Source organism: Tursiops truncatus, chromosome 13 (genome assembly GCF_011762595.2).
Source record: "Tursiops truncatus isolate mTurTru1 chromosome 13, mTurTru1.mat.Y, whole genome shotgun sequence".
Lineage (NCBI taxonomy): Eukaryota > Metazoa > Chordata > Mammalia > Artiodactyla > Delphinidae > Tursiops > Tursiops truncatus.
Window position 1 is genome coordinate 4,142,276 of NC_047046.1, and position 19,373 is coordinate 4,161,648.

The 19,373-nt window shown below is 45.7% G+C and overlaps 1 long non-coding RNA gene across 1 annotated transcript in view; it reads left to right on the top strand.

Annotated features, from left to right (window-relative positions):
* The first annotated feature begins 662 nt into the window (after positions 1-662).
* LOC141276242 (uncharacterized) overlaps positions 663-19,373 on the top strand; it is a 163,674-nt gene continuing 144,963 nt past the window's right edge. Inside the window, exon 1 of the long non-coding RNA XR_012325506.1 lies at positions 663-758. This is a non-coding gene — a long non-coding RNA (uncharacterized lncRNA). The remainder of the gene's footprint in view (positions 759-19,373) is intronic.

Genomic DNA, 19,373 nt, shown 5'->3' on the forward strand with positions numbered 1-19,373 from the left:
TGATATAAAACAGTGCTGAAAACCCTGCTTTTCTGGAGCAGCTTCTCAGAATCATCTGGGAAGCAGGCTTCCAGGCTAGACGTCAGTTTGGCTCAGGTAAAAACTCTTTTCTAGTCTTCTTGATAGCTTATTGATTATCTTCCTCAACAAACCCCATCGTAAGCCAGAGAAGATCTATACTTCTGCCAGGAATGTGTGGTACCCAAATGAAAAATGTAAGGTTGTTATTAAAAGAAAGAGGTGGAGGGAATTCCTTGGCAGTCCAGTGGTTAGGACTCTTCCTGCTTTCACTCCAGAGGGCTGGGGTTTGACCCCTGGTCGGGGAACTAAGATCCCGAAAGCCGTGCAGCTTTTGGCCAAGAAAAAAAAAAGGAGAAGAGATAGTGACTGGGTGTGACATGCTGGGCGGGAAAAATGAATAGCTTTCCGATATACACAAACATACATGAAATTGAAACAAACATACATGAAATTGAATGAGTTGTGTTGGAAGACGTCACGGAAAGGATGTGACCGCCAGCTGACCAGCCAGCTTGAAGTAGCCTGCTGGAGACCCCTCCCGGGGCTCACGGGCGTGCCTGGGGCTGACACGCGCCCTCTTTTCTCCCGCACAGGACACGGAGGTTCTGAACACGGCCATTCTCACCGGAAAGGTGGTTTCGGTTCCCGTCAAGGTCGTGGCCGTTCAAGAGGACGGTTCGGTGGTGGACGTGTCGGAGGCTGTGGAATGCAGGTCTGCGGATGAAGACGTCGTCAAGGTACGGCGGGCTTTACCTCCAGATCCCCAGGCATTCGGTCCTTTCCCTCCCTTTCTGTCTCGGGGCTGCTCTGAGCATCCCAGGCTCCGAAGGGCTGAGACCGGGATGAGGATGCTGAGGACGGAGGGAGTGATGGCAGGGACTCGCCTGGAATCAGACGAGGCTGCACGCGCCGTGCTGCTTCCTTCCCCCGTCTTAATCTTGAGCGGAAACAATTCTCTTCCCATTCTTTTGCTCATAGGACAATATTTCCTGAATTTTAGCCAGCTACCTGCCATCTTCGCAATTTTTGCCAACTTCCTGTGCCAAATAATATCATTTACTCATTATATTTTCTTTAAGTGCCTCACTTTTCAACCTTAAATATCTTAAATGTCTCATTAGAAGACAATAAAATCCATGAGCTTGATGTACTAACTTTTTCTTAATATACATAAAAATAAACGACTATTAACTTTTTGAAAAGTCCATCCATGTGCCCCCTAACTTCACTTGGGTACCAGTGGGACACAGCTCACAGTCTGGGGAAATCTGGCCGTGGCACATTTCTGCTGCGTCCTGCATCCTAATTAGCTGGATTTAGGACTCCGTATTCAGCCAGGAACCAGCCCACGATGTTTTTCCATGTCTGTGCAGGGGTCTGTTTGAGTCACTGAATTTAGAGTTTCTGCCCGTTTTTTCTTGGCGCCCTGATCGGCAGTTCCCTCTTGCAGCAGAGACCCTGAGAGAAAGGACTTCCATCTTCAGAATGATCCTTCCTCCTCTAAGCTGCGAAGAGAGCTCCCAGGTCCTATGTCTTCGTTCAGTTTAGGAAAACACAGCACCGCTGAGTTCTTCCTTCTTTCTGCTGTGCGGGCTCCTGTTCAGAGGTGAAATGAAACTTGGTCCCCGTCTGAAGAACTCTGTGGTGGACAGAAAATCCTGCAGGGTTTTCCCTGTGGCGGAAAAGATCTGGAAGGAATTCCTTCCTTCTTACTTGGACCTGCAGGAGGCTGTGCCTTAAGCTGGAGATGGTTTTGATAAGGAAGAATTGATGTGTCTGTGAGGCCTAATTACAAACACAATTAATCCTTAGGAAGCCCCGATTTGGTATCGCCTGCTTTCTGGGTGGAATGTTAATTCTCCCCTCGAGACGGAAGGTGGACTGGCTTCAAAGGACACACAGCCTTGCCCTGGGGCTCCTGGCAGGCCGCGGACCCTGTGGGCAGGTTTGATTAAACAAATCTAAAGCCTTCGATATTCTGAGTCTAGAAAGATCTGAGCCAAGTCATACAAACTCATCTGCACAGAATGAAAAATATTGATTCATTGCCCTTGGTTGCCTTTGAAAATGCCTGTTACTTACCATCCCCCGTCATTCCAGGAGGGAGACATTGGGATGGCACATGGAGGTGGCATCTGTGTGATTATGCCACCCGGGGCTCAAACAGATGGCTCAGCTCTGTAGACCCCTCAGCCTTGTTCCCTCCCGAGAGCCTGGTGTGGAGCCCCCTGGGCGGGACCTCCACTGTCCTGCCCTGGAGAGCTCTACCCTACAGAGGCAAGCCCAAGTTCATGGATCCCATCGTTGCCGTGTACTTGGCTGTCTCCCCTTCGCGGAAATATACTAAAAGCATCCCCCCCTGAGCCCGAGAGAGAAATTGCTTTGGAAGGCGTAGTTTCTGGCTCAGCGGTCGCTTTCGTGGCCTCATGAAGATGGGGCTGTCTTCTAGCGAACTGCGGCCTGATCTTAGCAAACGAGAGCGTGCAGATCCCCAAGCGCAGAGCTGCGGCAGACGTTTCTAGCGGAGCCCCGGCTCCGCTGCAGATCCTGGCGCCTGGGTCAGTTGAGGGGGATTCGCTACATGGCTGTGATGCGTTTGTCGCAGCTTTCGTGTCGATATTTGTCATAAATTTTGTCGTAACGCTAAGATGTACAGCGTCGTCCTCAGAGCTGTCCGCTGGCCTGGGCGTCACCCCAGGGGCACCTAAACACGTGGGTGCTCATTAGCACCCCAGGGAGAGACCCCCTTGGTCTGTGGATTTGTCAGCCGGTCACTTCCTCACGGTGCAGGAAACGCTGTGTGATTCCCCAGGGAGGGTCTGGCAGGTTTCACCAAAGATCGTCATGCGATGGCAATTCTGAGCGTTGGGATTGTGACTTAGGTAAGGGACGAGGTATAAATTCAGGACGGTGTTAATTGTAGTGATACACAAATCGGCTTCTTCGACTTGGGACCGTATGACATCAGGGGGAGTAAATCTGAGGACATGAAGGATTGTGAAGGGCTGGAACCTTGGCGAGATTGGAAGCGATCTGTGTCACATTTTAAGTGGACAAGTACTTCTGTGTTAAAAGAAAACATACATAGAAGATGCATATTAATTGCATGTGTGTGTGTGCAAGAAACCTTGGCCGTTTTGTTCACAGTGAGATCTGATGAACCAGCTGTGTTTTTTAATTGAAGTATCGTGGATTTACAATATTGTATTAGTTTCAGGTGTACAGCATGGCGATTCCATATTTTTACAGCTTATACTCCATTAAAAGTTATTACAAGATCATGGCTCTAATTCCCTGTGGAACCACCTGTCTGAAGCGGCTGCCACAGGCTGATATGATTTTTGTTGGCATTAATGGGTGCGTGACCCCAGAACAGAGGTCACAGGTGGGCAGACTGCAGGCTGCATCTGGTTCAGAGGAGTGTGTGTGTGTGTATTTAATTTGCTGCCATCCTGTAAAAATTGGCAAACCACATAGAAATCTGGATTTCTAGCCTCTTATGAAATTCACAAAGTTGAGTAGCCCTGGGCCCACACTGCTTCCTGTGACCCTCAACCCGGAAGTGAGCAGAGGACGCCCCTGTGCGTAAGGCCGGTGCATCTAGGTCACCGCAGTCTCCACCCTTTCCTCTTGCCTCCCGCGTGGAGGTGGAGGGACATCTGTGATTTCTCGTCACACTTGTGCTGCTGGTTTTTTGATAGTAGGTTTCAGAGGAAAGGGAGCTATTTCTTGTCCCCTGGTCTCTATAAGTCAAAGATGATACATGTCACTCGTCCCTCTGATGGAGAATCCTGTATCTTTCTAGGCATAAGAGGAAGGCTGGAAATTGGATAGTATTGGATCAAAGAGTGTCTGAGGGGCTGAGGGCCCTTGAAATCAAATCACAGGAGAAATGATTGAAGGAAGTGTGAGTGTTGAGCCTGGTGACGAGAAGAAAAGGCCCAGGGAGAGGTGAAGAGAGAAACACGACAGCTCTTCTGAAGTCTTTCAAGGGCCATCCTTCGGAATGCGGAGTAGATTTGTGCTTTTTAGGTTCCAACAGTGGAAGTTAAAGAGGAACTTTAGGCTCCCGATAAAGAAAAAGAATGCAGGGGGAGCGAATTCCTGGTTACGCTTTCAGGCAAATGATGTTGGTTCCAATCCTGGTTCCATCTTTTCTGTTTGACCTGGGGAAAATGAGTGAATCTCCTTGAGCCCAGTTTTCTTATCTATAAAATGGAAGAATGATAGGACAGTGGAAAGATCAGCAGAGATTTGTTAGGGCATGTAAGGCAGAGCTACCCATAATCAAAGTAATCCTTGAAAATCCTTTAAAGAACACCTGAGCTTCTAAAAGTTCAAAAGACACTTGGGGTTTGTCTATTTGCTTGCTTGTGTTTCCAATTCCTTGCATTTGAGCCTCGCACACTTCCTGTGGCAGTGTATGGCGAGATCTACCTTTACAGGTGGTGTTGAGGGGAATCTTAGATAAGATTTGGGAGACGTTGAGGATAACGCGAATTTTTCCCTCTTTATTCTAGTCTTTTCTTCCTATCTTCTGATGGATGTGTTGTCAGATGGAAATCTACACTTATTCTGAACACAAATAATTGAATTTTCATTAAATGGTTGAAATGGTGTGTGATACAATCTCAATGTGGAATTTTGGAGGAGGGTAAAATATGATACTTTTTTTTTAATTTTTAAAAAATTTTATTGAAGTATAGTTGACTCACAATGTTATGTTAATTTCTGCTGTACAGCAAAGTGACTCAGGTAAACACGTATTCGTTTTCATATTCTCTTCCGTTATGGTTTATCATAGGATGTTAAATATAGTTCCCTGTGCTTTACAATAGGACTTTGTTGTTTATCCATCCTATATATACTAGTTTGCATCTGCTAATCCCAAATTCACAATCCTTCCCTCCCTCCCCCCCTCCCTTGGCAACCACACCTCTGTTTTCTGTGTCTGTGAGTCTGTTTCTGTTTGATATGACAGATATGTTCATTCGTAGTATTTTAGATTAAACATATAAGTGATGCGATATGGGGAAAATACCATTTTAGAGAGTGACTATATTGTAATTTCTTAAACATTTTATTTATCGATATTTATTTATTTATATTGAAGTATAGCTGATTTACAATGTTGTGTTAGTTTTAGGTATACAGCAAAGTGATATATATATATATATATTTTTTCTTTTTCAGATTCTCTACCCTTATAGATTATCACAAAATATTGAGTATAGTTCCCTGGGCTATAGAGTAGGTCCTTGCTGGTTATCTATTTTATATTATATTGTAATTTTTCAGCGTCCTTCCTGTTAGCTCATGCTGGCGGGCTCTTGTTTTTCTGCGACTAATAACTGTGTTGTTTGTCAATGAACTGTAGTTCCCAGAACCCCAGAAGCCAGTCATTCATCACTGATAGGGGATGAACTCTTTACTCTCGGAGAGAAATAAAAATACAATCATGTGTACTGGTGAGGTGGGCGCACCGTCTCAAGGATGCTGCCCTCCGTCTTATCCCTGCAACAACTGAGTTTCTCAGCTTCCAGTATCAACTCGACTAGCAGCAAAGAGGCGCAAAAGGACTAACGAAAGGGCATATTCACATCCTAAAGCCTCCCCGTCCCCTGGGAGGCATCGTGTGTTCAAACCTGGCCTGCCAACGTTGAAGGCAGAGTCTTCTGATGGATGGGCTGTCAGAGGGAAATCAGAATTTCCCTGCTGCTTACACACACTGCGCGGTTACTAGAGTCCCATGTCACCTCTGGAAGAAATAGCAGCTTTGATAAATCAGCAGAATTTCCTGGGCTAATTTTCAGCAGTTACCAAGGGGCTGTGGGACGAAGTCTTCCTCACATTGGAATCTTGAGAGCTGTAATATCATAGGGAATATATTTCTTGGAATCGGTGCTCTAGAGAGACATGATTGAACGACACTCATTGCCTGAAACATAGCGTTATCCAGTGGGTGGGATTGCACAGCTGTGATAGCCCGTGGGGTCTGGCAGTTATCACTTGAATTCCCTCCCTAGTTATATCTGGGCATTTTGTTTGTTGATAAGGAACAGAAACCCAAATCTCACTTGCTTGAACCAGTAAAGAAAGTATATTGGTTCACGTAACTAAAAGTGGCCATAAGGACCTCAAGCAAAATTGGATCAGAAGCTCGTTAGGTTTTGGTTTCTCTCCATCCCTTAGTCCTGTTATCTTCTATCTTGTATCTATTCTCAGATGGACTCTTTCTATACATTTATTTTTTCTTGAAATATAGTTGATTTACAATATTGTGTTCATTTCTGCTATACAGCAGAGTGAGTCAGTTATACATATATATATATACACATATTCTTCTCGTATTCTTTTCCACTGTAGTTTATCACAGGATATTGAATAGAGTTCCCTGTGCTGTACAGTACGACCTTGTTTTTTAGCCATCCTATATATACCAGTTTGCATCTGCTAATCCCAAACTCCCAATCCATCCCTCCCCCAATCCCCTCCCCCTTGGCAGCCACAAGTCTGTTCTCCATATGTGTGAGTCTGTTTCTGTTTTGCAGACAGGTTCATTTGTGTTGTACTTTAGATTCCATACATAAGTGATATTATATGGTATTTGTGTTTCTCTTTCTGACTGACTTCACTTAGATGATTATCTCTAGTTGCATTCCCGTTGCTGGGACTCCTTCTATATATGGCCTCCGACGCCCAGAGGTTTATGTCATTTCATATTCAAGTCCAGAAAAACGAAGCTTCTCTTCCCTAATGCTTCCAGCAAGATCCCAGATGTGAATGGAACTGGCTCGCGTGTCTGTTCTTGATCCTGTAGTTCTGTGGCCGTAGGAGAGAATATATGCCTTGGTCTTGCTTGGGTCAAACGCCCACCTGAGGGCGTAGAGGTGGGACCACTTTAGCCGAAAGCACCCGATCTAGGCATGAGAGAATGAGGGAGGGTTTATTCACCAGGGATATTCCCGTATCCCAAGAACACTGGACGCCTACCTAGGTCCCCACACAGGTGGAGGCTTTGCGCATCTTTTTCCTGGGCCCGTGCTACTTCCTGGGCCCAGCATCCCTCCCCGACTCCCTGCATCTGGACACGCCCCAGCTGTGTCCTCTGGACTCTGGCTCAGGTGCCCCTGGGATCTGTGCAGCCGCCTCCTTCCTGCCGCTCTGCATCCCGCCTCCCACACCGGGGTCCTCCCCTCTTGTGCTTCTGTGCCCTGTGTAGGTGCACGTATTAGGGACTCAGCATGTCGTGTGTCCCTGTACAGGTGGAAGGTTTGCCCCTTGAGGGCAGGTCCGTGTCTCACTTGTCCTCCTGCCCCGAAGGGTCTGTTAGAAGGAGCAGCGAGAACAGCCACAGCCCACGGTGACACCACGCCAGACTCTGGTCCACTGGTTCTTTACACATTGCAGCCTCCGACCCGCCCAGCACCCCGACAGAGTAGGTACCACTCTTATGCCCATTTTACAGCCCAGGAAACTGAGGCGGGAGAGGTTTAAGTGTCTGGGCTCAGTGGGTGGTGAGTAAGCATTAGTCCACTGCATGTGCGAATTCATGGTACCGAAAAGTGGACACACAGTGCCTTCCTATTTCCTCTCTCCTGTAAAGACAGAATTAAAGACAGGTGTTTCTGAAAGTCCACATTTGATGTAAGACTTTTGATTGTTGGCAAGTCATCCAGTTGAAAGAGATGTGCAGACGCATTTTGCCCGGGGGCTGTGGTTCTCATCTTCCACGTGTCCTGCACTGAGGAGGAGATCAACCTAATGGAAGGTGAGGCCCAGGCACCTGGGGGGTGGGATTGAGGACCTTGTGGGGATCCCGCAGTGCTGATGAAATAGGTTCAGGACAGTCTCTCTGCACTGACTTATCTCCAAAGGGCCCTTGTCTGCTGTGGGCTCCAACGGGCTTCCGGAGAAACCCTCAGACGGGTCCTGATGTCATTAGAAGGAGATGGAGAAAAATCCAAAAGTGGTTTAAGCCCATTTCTTTCTCTTTTGGCAAGGCTTGGCAAACATGCCTACAGAAAACACCGTTCTTCTGTTTCTCGGCATGAATTTCCTCCCCTTCACCCGTCACCAGGAGCCAGGCAGCTAAGAATAAGTTGTCAGGCAGTTTGGACGTTATTGCCTAATTTTGTCCTCCTTGTTGCTGGTAATTTGGACTTGCATTGTTCCATTCTGATGGGAGATGTGTCATATATTTCCTGTTGGCCAGAGGATAGATACTGCTCCATCCCCAACCTTTTGTTCCTGTCAGCATCGTTCAGATTTCAATATTAATGAGATCTTTTGTTCCTTTCTGTCTTTAGCATCTCTAATGAAGAACTAACATTCTGGAATTGTTTGGGCATCATGCGGAGAGACCTTGGGACTAGCCAGTGTAGATCTGCAGCCGCCCGGCTTCGGGCCCTCAGTTATCAGAGCTGCAAGCTCCCTCCTCCTCTCCATCAGGCCTGCTCAGGGAAAGGCCGGGGGCGGGCGGTTACTGGGGTCCTGGTCTGTGACTCTATCTCAAATATCAGGCAGGGTCAACTACAGACACTACGCCTGTGTCCCCTGGAGACACATTTATCCTTTTTTAAAACAATTGAAGTATAATTGATTTAAAATGTTGTGTTAGTTTCAGGTGTACAGCAAAGTGATTCCGTTATTATGTAATATAATATTAGTATAGTAGAATAGAATATGAATCTATTCTTTTTCAGAGTCTTTTCCATTCCAGGTTATTACAAGATATTGAATATAGCTCCCTGTGCTATGCAGTAGGACCTTGTTGTTTTTCTATAGTAGTGTGTATCTGTTAATTCCAAATTCCTGCTTTATCCCTCCCCCTCCTTTCCCCCTTGGTAACCATAGGTTTGTTTTCTGTCTGTGAGTCTATTTCTATTTTGTAAATAAGTTCATTTGTATCCTTTTTTTTAGATTCCACATATAAGCAATATCCTATGGTATTTGTCTTTCTCTGCCTGACGTACTTCAGTTAGTGTGATAATCTCTAGGTCCATGCAAGTTGCTGCAAATGGCATTGTTTCGTTCCTTTTTATGGCTGAGTAATATATATATATATATATATATATATATATATATATATATATATGCCACATCTCCTTTATCCATTCTTCTATTGATGGACACTTAGATTTCTTCTCTGTCTTGGCTGTCGTAAATAGTGCTGCTGTGAACATTGGGGTGCAGAGATACATTTATCCTTGATGCTTTGGAGCTTGGTTCACAATTTCAACTCCTGACCTTCAGCTTTGATGGTGGGTATCAGTTCTCCTGATTAGGGAGTAGAAGAAAGCAACACCAGGACTGAAGCATCCGAACCCGGGCCCAGCGAGAGGGTGGGGCAGGGGACTGCTCCGTCGGTGATGTTTGTGCCATCAGTTTGGAGAATCAACACCCTCATTTTCCAGTGGAGGAAACTGAGGCTCAGAGGTTAGGCCATCACATCAACGTTGCACGGCTAGAGAGGGATGGACTTGGACATGAACCCAGTCTTAGGTTATCCAGAGTCCTTGCAGAGGGCACTGTGACCTTGCTCAGCTGGAGAAGGGCTCCATAAAGGAAGGTGGACTTGCCTTTGACCAGAGCCTGAGATCAATCAGTGCCGGGCACTTTGCCCTTCATAGCATGGTCCCTGGGGACCTTGGGCTCCAGCTGACGGACACCTCTGGCCACCTCCCTCTCCGCAGGGCTTCCGGCTGCCTTCTCCCACCATGTATGCGCCTCTTTCTTTCCTGTTCTGCCCTTTCCCGCCGCTTCCCATAATCTAATTAAAGTAGTGGAAGTTTCCCCAGGAAATGGCACAAAATCATACAGAATTCAGCCTGTAATTTCAGGATTTCATAGGCCCCTCTTTCTCTCAGCTGTAAATGTCCTCACTCAGTATCTTAGCAGAACCTCTTGGATGTAACAAAAGAACGAGGGCATTTTAAATACTGCTCTTTCGCCCCCAAAGTCCAGTTTCAATAAATAAATGGAGAATAGACAAAATCAGGTTTCAGAATATTGGTATAGCTTAACTGCTCACAATGAACAAGTGAATGCTCTTAAATGCAAACGTTACAATGAAAAGATGTGTTGGAGATACAGTTGACCCTTGAACAACACAGGTTTAACTGCGCGAGTCTACTTACACATGGATGTTTTTTCAATAGTAAATACTATAATATTACACCGTCTTCCCTTGGTTGAATCCAGGGGTGTGGATACAGATAAACCATTTATACCAGGGCCGACTATAAATTCTATGCAGATTTTCGACTCCATGGAGGATCCGTGCCTCTAATCCCCCAGTTGTTCAAGACTCAACTGTCCCAGTTTCAAGGGGAAATTGGGTCTCGTGATGGGTGCGAGTTTTAAGTAGCACGATGAAAGGATTTTGCAGCAATCCACCCTGTGTGATCTGTCACTGGGCTTGCAGCCTCCTTTGGAGACAGATTCAAAAGTGTAATTCTGCCATCTTTCATGAACGTGAGGCGCAAACCCAAACTTCTTGATGTCTCCAGGCAATGTGGTCACTGGATGAAGGAGTCTGGGTCTTCACTCCTGTTGCTCGTGGGGACCCAGCACAGGCTTACGGGAAGCTCCCTAGAAAATAGGAGTGACCTCAGCTGAGCTTGGGGAGCCTTTGCTATGGGTCAGGTGAGCCCTCGAGTGTTTCACCTGTGTGACACCCTGTAACCTTCACAACGGGAGGTGTTATTGATGAGGAAGCCGAGGGGCTGAGAGATATAGAAAAGTGCATCACCCTCCATCTCAGGAGCCACAGTGGGGTGAGGACCCAGACCCGCTTCTCTTACCCAAGGGTCACCCCGTGAGTCTTCAGGAGGAGGGGAGAGGGAAACACAGCACCTCACTGAGCTGCCGGCTGCGCCACAGGAGGTGGGCAGGGGGCAGCTCCCCATCCTAGAGCCCAGAGGCAGACAGGTAATTAACAGGAGGACCCTGCTGGCTACTCTGTTGGCCTGAAGAATATGCCTCCACTTTCTCCCTGGGATGCAGGGTCCTGGGAATAAACTACCAACTGCCCTGGGTTGCAGGGTCGTGGGAATAAGCTACCAATTGCCCTGGGACGCAGGGTCGTGGGAATAAACTAAAACTGAGGCATAGGGAGCGGGGCTGGCTGATCTCGCGGCAGACAGAGAATCGGCACCGCCAGCAGCCATAGGCCCCTCGCTGGAGTGTGATTGGCGAGACCGTCAGTCTTGTTAGCGCTCCCAGTACAGTACTGATGACCAGGCGTTTTTTCCGTGTTGTTATTATTCTAACATAATCACTATTGGAAACATCTGTTGTTGAACTCGGCACTGTGTGCAGAGCCTTGCTTGATTGGTCTATTAATTTCATCCATAAATTATGCATTAAAGTGGTTGCAGAAGCAAAGAGGAATGGGGCAGGAGCCGGGGGAAGGTGAGTCAGCCACGGCCCCGCTAAGTTGCGGGAACCGTGCTTCTGTTGGCTGATGGCTTTCCCTTAATTTGCATTTTCCTCCCAGCTCAAGACCGATAAAAATCACAGACAGCTAATGATCCATTAGGAGTCCGGGAAACACCAGGTCCCGGGAGGCTACTTCCCCAGCCTGCACTGTGCTCTGTGCAGATCCGCCCAAATGCTGGGTCCTGAACCCCATGGGGAGGGCCCCTCCCAGCTGAGCTCTGAGCTACAGACATCACACTCGGCATCTCAGTTCATCCCCATGATGCTGCTGGGAGGGACCAGTCAACTCCACAGAATCAGCCACAGACACTTCCTTCCTATTGGTCAAGGCCAAGGACTGGGCTCCCTGCCTGGGTGATGCCAACCTCTGCTGCGTCCTGCAGCCTGCAGATCCAGCCTTGACTCAGGACACAGACGCCTTCATTCAGGGAATCTCCTTACTTGCACTCTCCAAGGCCTTACCCCGCCCACGCCTCCTCCATTGCCTGCTCTGGCCCCTCCAGCCTCTGAAGTCCGAGTTGTCAGGCCCCCTCGGCATTTTGCAATTCATTTCTGGAAGAAATTCCGCACAGAGCAGAGCTGGGGGCCGCGTGCAAAACCAAAGCACCCATTAGACAGCACGTTATGGAAAACTAGGTTTATGGTATCGTCCTCAACTCTATATGGAGCTCCTTATTTAGTTATGGTACCTTTGTACAGTTGATGAACATACATGGACACATTCTGATCTCCCAAAGTCTATAGGAGCTTCTTCAGACTGTGACGGAGTAGCAGCCGTGAGACACGAACCCCGCAGCGCTTTGCGTCTGACGCAGCGATGAACAGGGTCCTGGGATCTGCACATCTCATCTTAGGGCTGCCTTTTGCATGGGGCATTACTCTCGTTGATGTATCTTCATTTTTCAAAGTGTGGGGTGACAGCCCAGGAGAGAATGAGAAGACAGATGTCCAGCCTGAGGGTCCCATCATGGGAAGGGTTTTGTCCTCGGGAATGAAACCGTTAGCTGTGTTTCACTAATTATTAACGGAAATGTTAACTAGCACTAAACCAGAAAACTGGTGCTGTCTGGGAAGCAAACTGTCTTTACTGTTGTCAGAGCAGAATTCTTTTCAGTTTACTGCAAAGGTATATATCTATATACATATACATACACATACACTTATGTCTACAGGAATAGACAGATAATCAGATAGATATAGTGTACAGGAATATGTATATCTATATGAATGTATATATAGGAGTATATATATATTTATGTAGACAGATAATAGGAATATATATTAGGTACATATTTAGGAATATATATGCATACATAGGTACACATGTATGATACACACATATGTGTATGATATAGGTCTCCCAGACACTGTACATATGACATTATCCTGGAGAACCTGTGACATGGCAGACAGGCACTCATGGAGATGAGTGATGGCTGGGCAGAGGGAACCTTGACCATCAGGCACCCTGGCCAAAGGACCACAATCTAAGGTCCCTAGGGAAGCCTTAATGAGCCTTAATGGAAATCCATCCTAATGATGATGATGATTCCCTCTCTGTGAATGAGTGTGAGAATTTCCCGCCACGTGTCAGCAGGCAGATAGCATTTAGGAAGCTGATATGAGATCAGCATTTACTGATCACCTAACACGTGGACCATCTTCCCCCCAGGACCCCCATCCCTGCTGCTCTTAAAAATGAATGATAGTGGGTGACCTGAGGTTTGACGTGGGCAGACGTGGGTGAGTGGCATGGCCTGCAATCTATCTGGTAAACAGTGTGAGATCCTTTCACCGTCCTGTGTAGAAAAGAACATTGTTTTCATTTTCAAAAAATGGTTTAAATGGATTTTTCCTTATTACAAGGAATGCCTCCACACAAATGGATACAAACATTAAAAATGAACATTTTCATTGAAAAAGATTCTCAGTAGGAAAGTTCTAAAAATAATATAAAATATTAACATTAAACCAGAATCTAATATAAATAATTCAACTTGATGTGTCTTTACCTTATCCTAGCGCCCAACTCAGAGATAACCATTGTTGGCATTTTTGTGCGGATTATTCCAAATCTTTATCTGGGCATTTCTGCACATATATGGGCCTGCAGAAAATGCAGATCATTGCTGTGCACCTATGCTGGCCTCGTTTTTACATAAAACACACAGAGAGCATCCGTCTGTGTTTCTCTCCACCTGGCTCTTTCCACGTGGTGTCAGGAACAGAATTGGCGTCCTCGTTCATGGCTGGTTATTACTCTAGGCTCATTACTTGCCCCAGCTCTGCTGTTTCTATGAGTGCCTGACATCAGGAGGTGTGTCTTTCCTCCCTGTGTCTTATTCCAGGGCAGGGAACAACAGAGAGGTTTCTCTCTGGAGCAGGACGGTGGAATCACTGGGGAGGAGGCAAAGTGCCCTCCATGCCTGGCCCTGACCCAGCCAGTCAGCTCCATCTTCACTCCATCATCTACCTGCTCCCTCCAGGGGAAGAGGCTGCCCCTGAACCAAATTCACTAAGGAAGGCTTGGGTTAAACATTCAAGATCAAAGCACCCTTCTCAGTCACCAAGCAGGTTGCAGAGAAAAGAAAAACATGCGCGCACACACACACACACACACACACACACACACACACACGCACATTATAGCTATATTTGCCTCTGGCAAGGATATAGGGGTCCAGGATTGAGAGTTCTGGTAAGGAGGACGTGTGGACCATCTGTCATGTTTCCTTTTCTGTGGTGTGGTTGTATAAATCGTCCTTGTGACGTCATGTATCATATTGCAATGAAGAATTAAAATGCACTTTCACGGTTGAATCCTCCCAGTAAAGAACAGCACAACATCTCGATTCTGTGTACCTGCAGCTGCCTCACCAGTAAAGCAAGAATGGTTTTACTAAAGACTCAGGCGAATCAATTTTGAACTTTTTATTTTATATTACTTTATTTTAATTTTTTTGGCCTCGCCGCTCGGCATGTGGGATCTTAGTTCCCGCCCAGGGATGGAACCCGGGCCCCCTGTGGTGGAAGGGCAGAGTCTTAACCACCGGACCACAGGGAAGTCCCAATTTTGTACTTTTTAAAGCGAAAGGCAAACTATTTGGGGTAATGAATGGATTGAAAAATCACAAGAAACGTTTTTAGATTCTTAATCTTTTCTCCTGCCTGGGGAAGATTTCTGTGATGCCCCAGCCTCCCTGACCTCAAGGTCCTATTCATCGTGTGATGTCACCTACCTGGTTCTGAAAGCCACTTGGGTTCCTGGCCTGGCCCTAGATGTGAGGGGACATGAGGGTCGCTTCCCTCAAAGTAAGGGGCTAAAAGCAACAGGGCTGTTCAGGTGCGTTAGGGTCACAGAATCAGACCCGGGACAGGTCAGATTTCACGACCTTAGCCTTGAGGTCTTTCCGATTGAATTTAATTAATGTCTATATGAATTCATTCAATGAAGTGCAATTCATAATTGAAACAAACTTTGAATGAGTGCTTGCTCTGTGCCAGGCCCCATGTCCCCAGCGCAGAGATGAATAAGGCTCCGTCTCTGCCCCTAAAGCCCTTCCAGTCCGGGGAAAGCAGTGGCCACACAGATGGAGAGCCTTTGAATGTGCAAATTCCACACCGTTTGCAAATCACCACTGGCTTTGCTACTCTCTGGAATAAATGCATAAACTTCTCCTGAGCAGGGTGACCCACTGTCCTGGCTTGCCCATGACGGCAGGGTTCCCCAGGTCTCAGGAATATCAGGGCAAAAAAAGAGGAAAGTCCCAGGCAAACAGGAATAAGTTTTGCTCTATTCCTGAGGCCGTATTATAGTTCTAGTAATTTTTCCAGTAGGGGCTGGTTTGTAAGACTTGTGGCCTGATCAGTCAGCCTCATTAAATCATCCTTATTGTGAAACAGTTTCCTCGATCACAGCAAACTGTCAACCATGGACCCAATGCCATTGGCTTTTCCTTGGTCATTCGTCCTTCTTCATGATTAATTTCTCTTTCAACCAAGGAATCTATTATAGAAACAAATAATAAGAGAGGCCTATCCTGTTGCTCTCTCTGTCCATTTGATTGTGAATTTTCCTCCCCTCTGCTACCCCAGTTCACATCCTCAGAGAGTCCACATCGTGGGCACTTTTGAGCAAAATCCTAATTCTTGTCCCCAGGCTTGCAAGCCACTCTTTCCTCCTACGTTGTGCCACAAGGCTAATTTTCTGATTATTATGTATTATTCCAGCACACAAAGGAGACAGTTAGGTGAACACGGGACATGGCATGAACAACATTTAATTATTACTGGGATAAATTCCAGGGCCTCTTCGAAAACCATCACAGAAATGGTGCAAAAGCGGATACACATTGAAGAGAAGAAAGAGAAGTCCCCATCTGTGAATCTTAGCTCGAGAATATGGCTTTCTCACCCACACTGTTCTCTTTAGGTTGGGGTAAAAGCATGGGTGTAATCTTTCTACAAACACAATGGTATGGAATCATAATAATTTAAATAGTTGTCATAATAAGTGAGACCTGTGAAGCATCTTCCTCTGTGCTAGGAGTTTGTAAAATATTTTAAGGTGTAATAATCATACCTAATAAAAGTCACGGCTCATAGGTGTGACCTGCTGTCTGGCCAAGAGGACTCAGGTGAGAAATGAGCATGGCAGAAGAATCATGGGACCCTGGATGACCTCAGGGGGCAGTCACTGACCATATTAGACCCTGATATGAATGAGAAATGAACCTTTCCGGTGTTCAGCCATTAGCTTGAAGGGCTGTTATAGCAATTCATCTAGGTTGATTGAGATCATTATTATAGTCAATTTCCAGATGAGAAAATTGAATATTGAATAGGGTGAAATTGATTGAACCAAGGATATTTATATAGTAAGTGGACGTGTTAGAATTTAAATTTAGGCTCACTTCAATCCGGAGTCCACACTCTACCAAACTCTGAATCTGGTTTCTATGCCAGTGAGTGGCCTGTTTCATTTAAGCTTTCACCTTTGGGTTATACTACGGTTGCAGATTTGGCCAGTAAAACTACTAGATGCTAAGGTAAACTTGAATTTCAGATAAACAATGCTTTTTAGTATAAGTATGTCCCATGTGATGTTTGGGACATATTTATACTGAAAATGCATTTGCCATTCATCTGAAATTGAAATTTTACTGGGTTATCCTATATTGTATCCAACAATCCTGGTACCATGTCCCATTAATTCTGGTTTCTATATCCCAGAAACTTGCTGAATCCAATATTTGCCAACATTCCTTCCCTGTGGGTGGAAGTGTTTCCAGAAGCTGTGGAATGGGAACATGGGGCTTCAACAGTTGTGTACTTCTGTTTCCATCTCGAAACCTACTGCTGAGACCTCACTGCCATGTGGCCTTTTTTGTTTTGTTTTATTTCCTGCATTGCAAATCCTCCATGTCTGCCTAGGGCAGGAAAGAGGGAAACTCCTCTGACTCATTGTATCCATATCCTAAGTACCGCCAAAAAATCCCCTTTTGAAAACGACGCCCGCTATAAACACTCAGATGTTGTTCTTATTATTTTAGATAAACAGCATTCTTAGGCTGCCCATGAGTTCTGTGCCGTAATAGGCTAGTGAAGGCGTGTATTTGGTGTTCATTATAGAGGACGTCTGATGCAGATGGTGGCTCTTTGGTACTTAAGTCTTGATGCCCCTAATTGAGACGGAACTTGGGGACAATGTGGGCTTTTCATGCAGTGTGGTCCAGCCTAGGATTGCAGCTGCTCTGGTTATTAATAGACAACAGTCACGTGGGACAGACCCGGGGCACCTATTTGATCAGGAAGAGAGTATGATCATCAGTTTTTCATTGGTCTTGTCTGTATAACATCTACACAAACTCCACTAATGACAAGCATTTGAACTTGGATTTCAAGAGGTAAGAGATGAGCCGCAGATGGTGTTTAATAGCATCCTGCAGGGGTCGGAGAGGCTGTTTCCTCTCTACCTACTATCTTTTCCCCCAGCCTCAATCCCCCTCCCCCAACTGCTGCTGAATGGGTTTCCCATCCAAAGACAGTTTAGGAGGGTTTGAGTGTGGGAAGGGGCATCTCTGGGCAGAAGTGCAGCGGGCAGTTAGAGAAGCTGCCCACAGCTGAGACAGTGTTTCCTTGTCATGCTGCTGTAATGCACCACACAGACTCTCTCTTAAAGATGGAAGGAATTATTGTCCCAGATGCTGGGTGTGCATCTCTTCCTGGGGAGGCCTGCCTCAGAGCTCCCCATGGGATTAACTGAGGCCAGCATTGATTCTACAAGGTAGCACATCTTCTGCCTCTTCCAAATAATGCCACCATCCTTCTGCAGGTGTTCATCCTGGGGGCACTTGCAGGTAGGCTTCCTCTGTGCTAATCTCCACCTGAGAGTTAACTTCCCATGAAACACAACCTTAACAGCTCGTTACTATTTTCTTCAAGCAAAGCTTTTATCCTGTTCTTATCTTTCACTTTTAGGTATTTTATTCTTCTTGATGCGACTCTAAATGGGATTGTTTTCTCAATTTTTCTTTCAGAAAGTTTGTGATTTGTGTATAGACATGCAACAAATATCTGCATGTTAATTTTGTGTCCTGCAGCTTATAGAATTTGTTGATGAGTTCTCATAGCTTTTGATGCATCTTTAGGATTTCCTATATATTGCATCATGTCATCCTAAGCAGTGACAGTTTTACTTCTTCCATGCCAATTTGGATGCCTTTTATTTCTTTTTCTTGTCTTATTGCTGTGGCCAGGACTTCTAATACTATGTTGAATAAAAGTGGTGAGAGTGGGCATCCTTGTCTTGTTCCTGATTTTAGAGAAAATGTTTTCAGTTTTTTACCATTGAGTATGATGTTGGCTGTGGGTTTGTCATATGTGGCTTTTATTATGTTGAGGTTTCTTCCCTCTATACCCACTTTGTTGAGAGTTTTTACCATAAATCGATGTTGAATTTTGTCAAAAGCGTTTTCTGCATCTATTGAGGTGATCATATGGTTTCTATTTTTCATTTTGGAGAAATTTTGCTTCTAAGGATGAACATATTCGATGAAAAAAAATTAAGATTTGCAAATGTGTTGGGGTCATTCAGCTTGACACTTAGCACAGACACTTAAGAGGGGTAGTAATTAAGTCACAGTGTTGTATATTTATACTGAACATCTCACACTTTCAAAATCATTTCGTATCAATTATCTCATTGGCTGGCACATCGAGGGCAGCGTCTTTATGTCTAATGATGACTCCCTTTCAGTGCTCTCATACCTGCTTTTATGCTGCCCTCCCGATTTCATTACCTGATTTTTACCTGACTGAAGTAAACAGCAAAGGTATCATGACCTTCGTTTTAAGATGAGGAAAGTGAGACTCAGAGGCTGACTTACTCAGATCAGAGTCCAGCAAGGATTGAACCTGTTTCCTGTTCCCTAGTCAACTGCTTGCCTTCCATCCTGTGCCACCTTCATGCAGATTCCTGACCCTCACACTACAAGGACTTGGCCAAGGATTGTCTTATTTTTTGTTCCCACCTCAGTCTTACGAGCTGAACAAGCATCTATTTGTGGTGGAGGTTTCAGAGGAGAAGAGGCAAGAGGAAATCATATCCTCTTCTGAAAAAGACTGGGAGTCAGGGCTTTGGATTCACATCCTCACCACTCCACACACAGTGTTGGGTGAGACATTTAACCGCTCTGAGCATCTGTGTCTTCACTTGTAGCTATAGACTGTGATGACCACATCCAGTTCAAAGTGCTCTTGGTGAGGATCTGAATGCAATCAGAAAATGAACCCCACCGTTTAAAATACATCCCCCAGTTTTTGAAGCAATGGAATACAAATCACAAAGTATATTGTATAGGAAATCTCTGAAGCATGAACTACACATGCTCAAAGGATGCATTATTTAA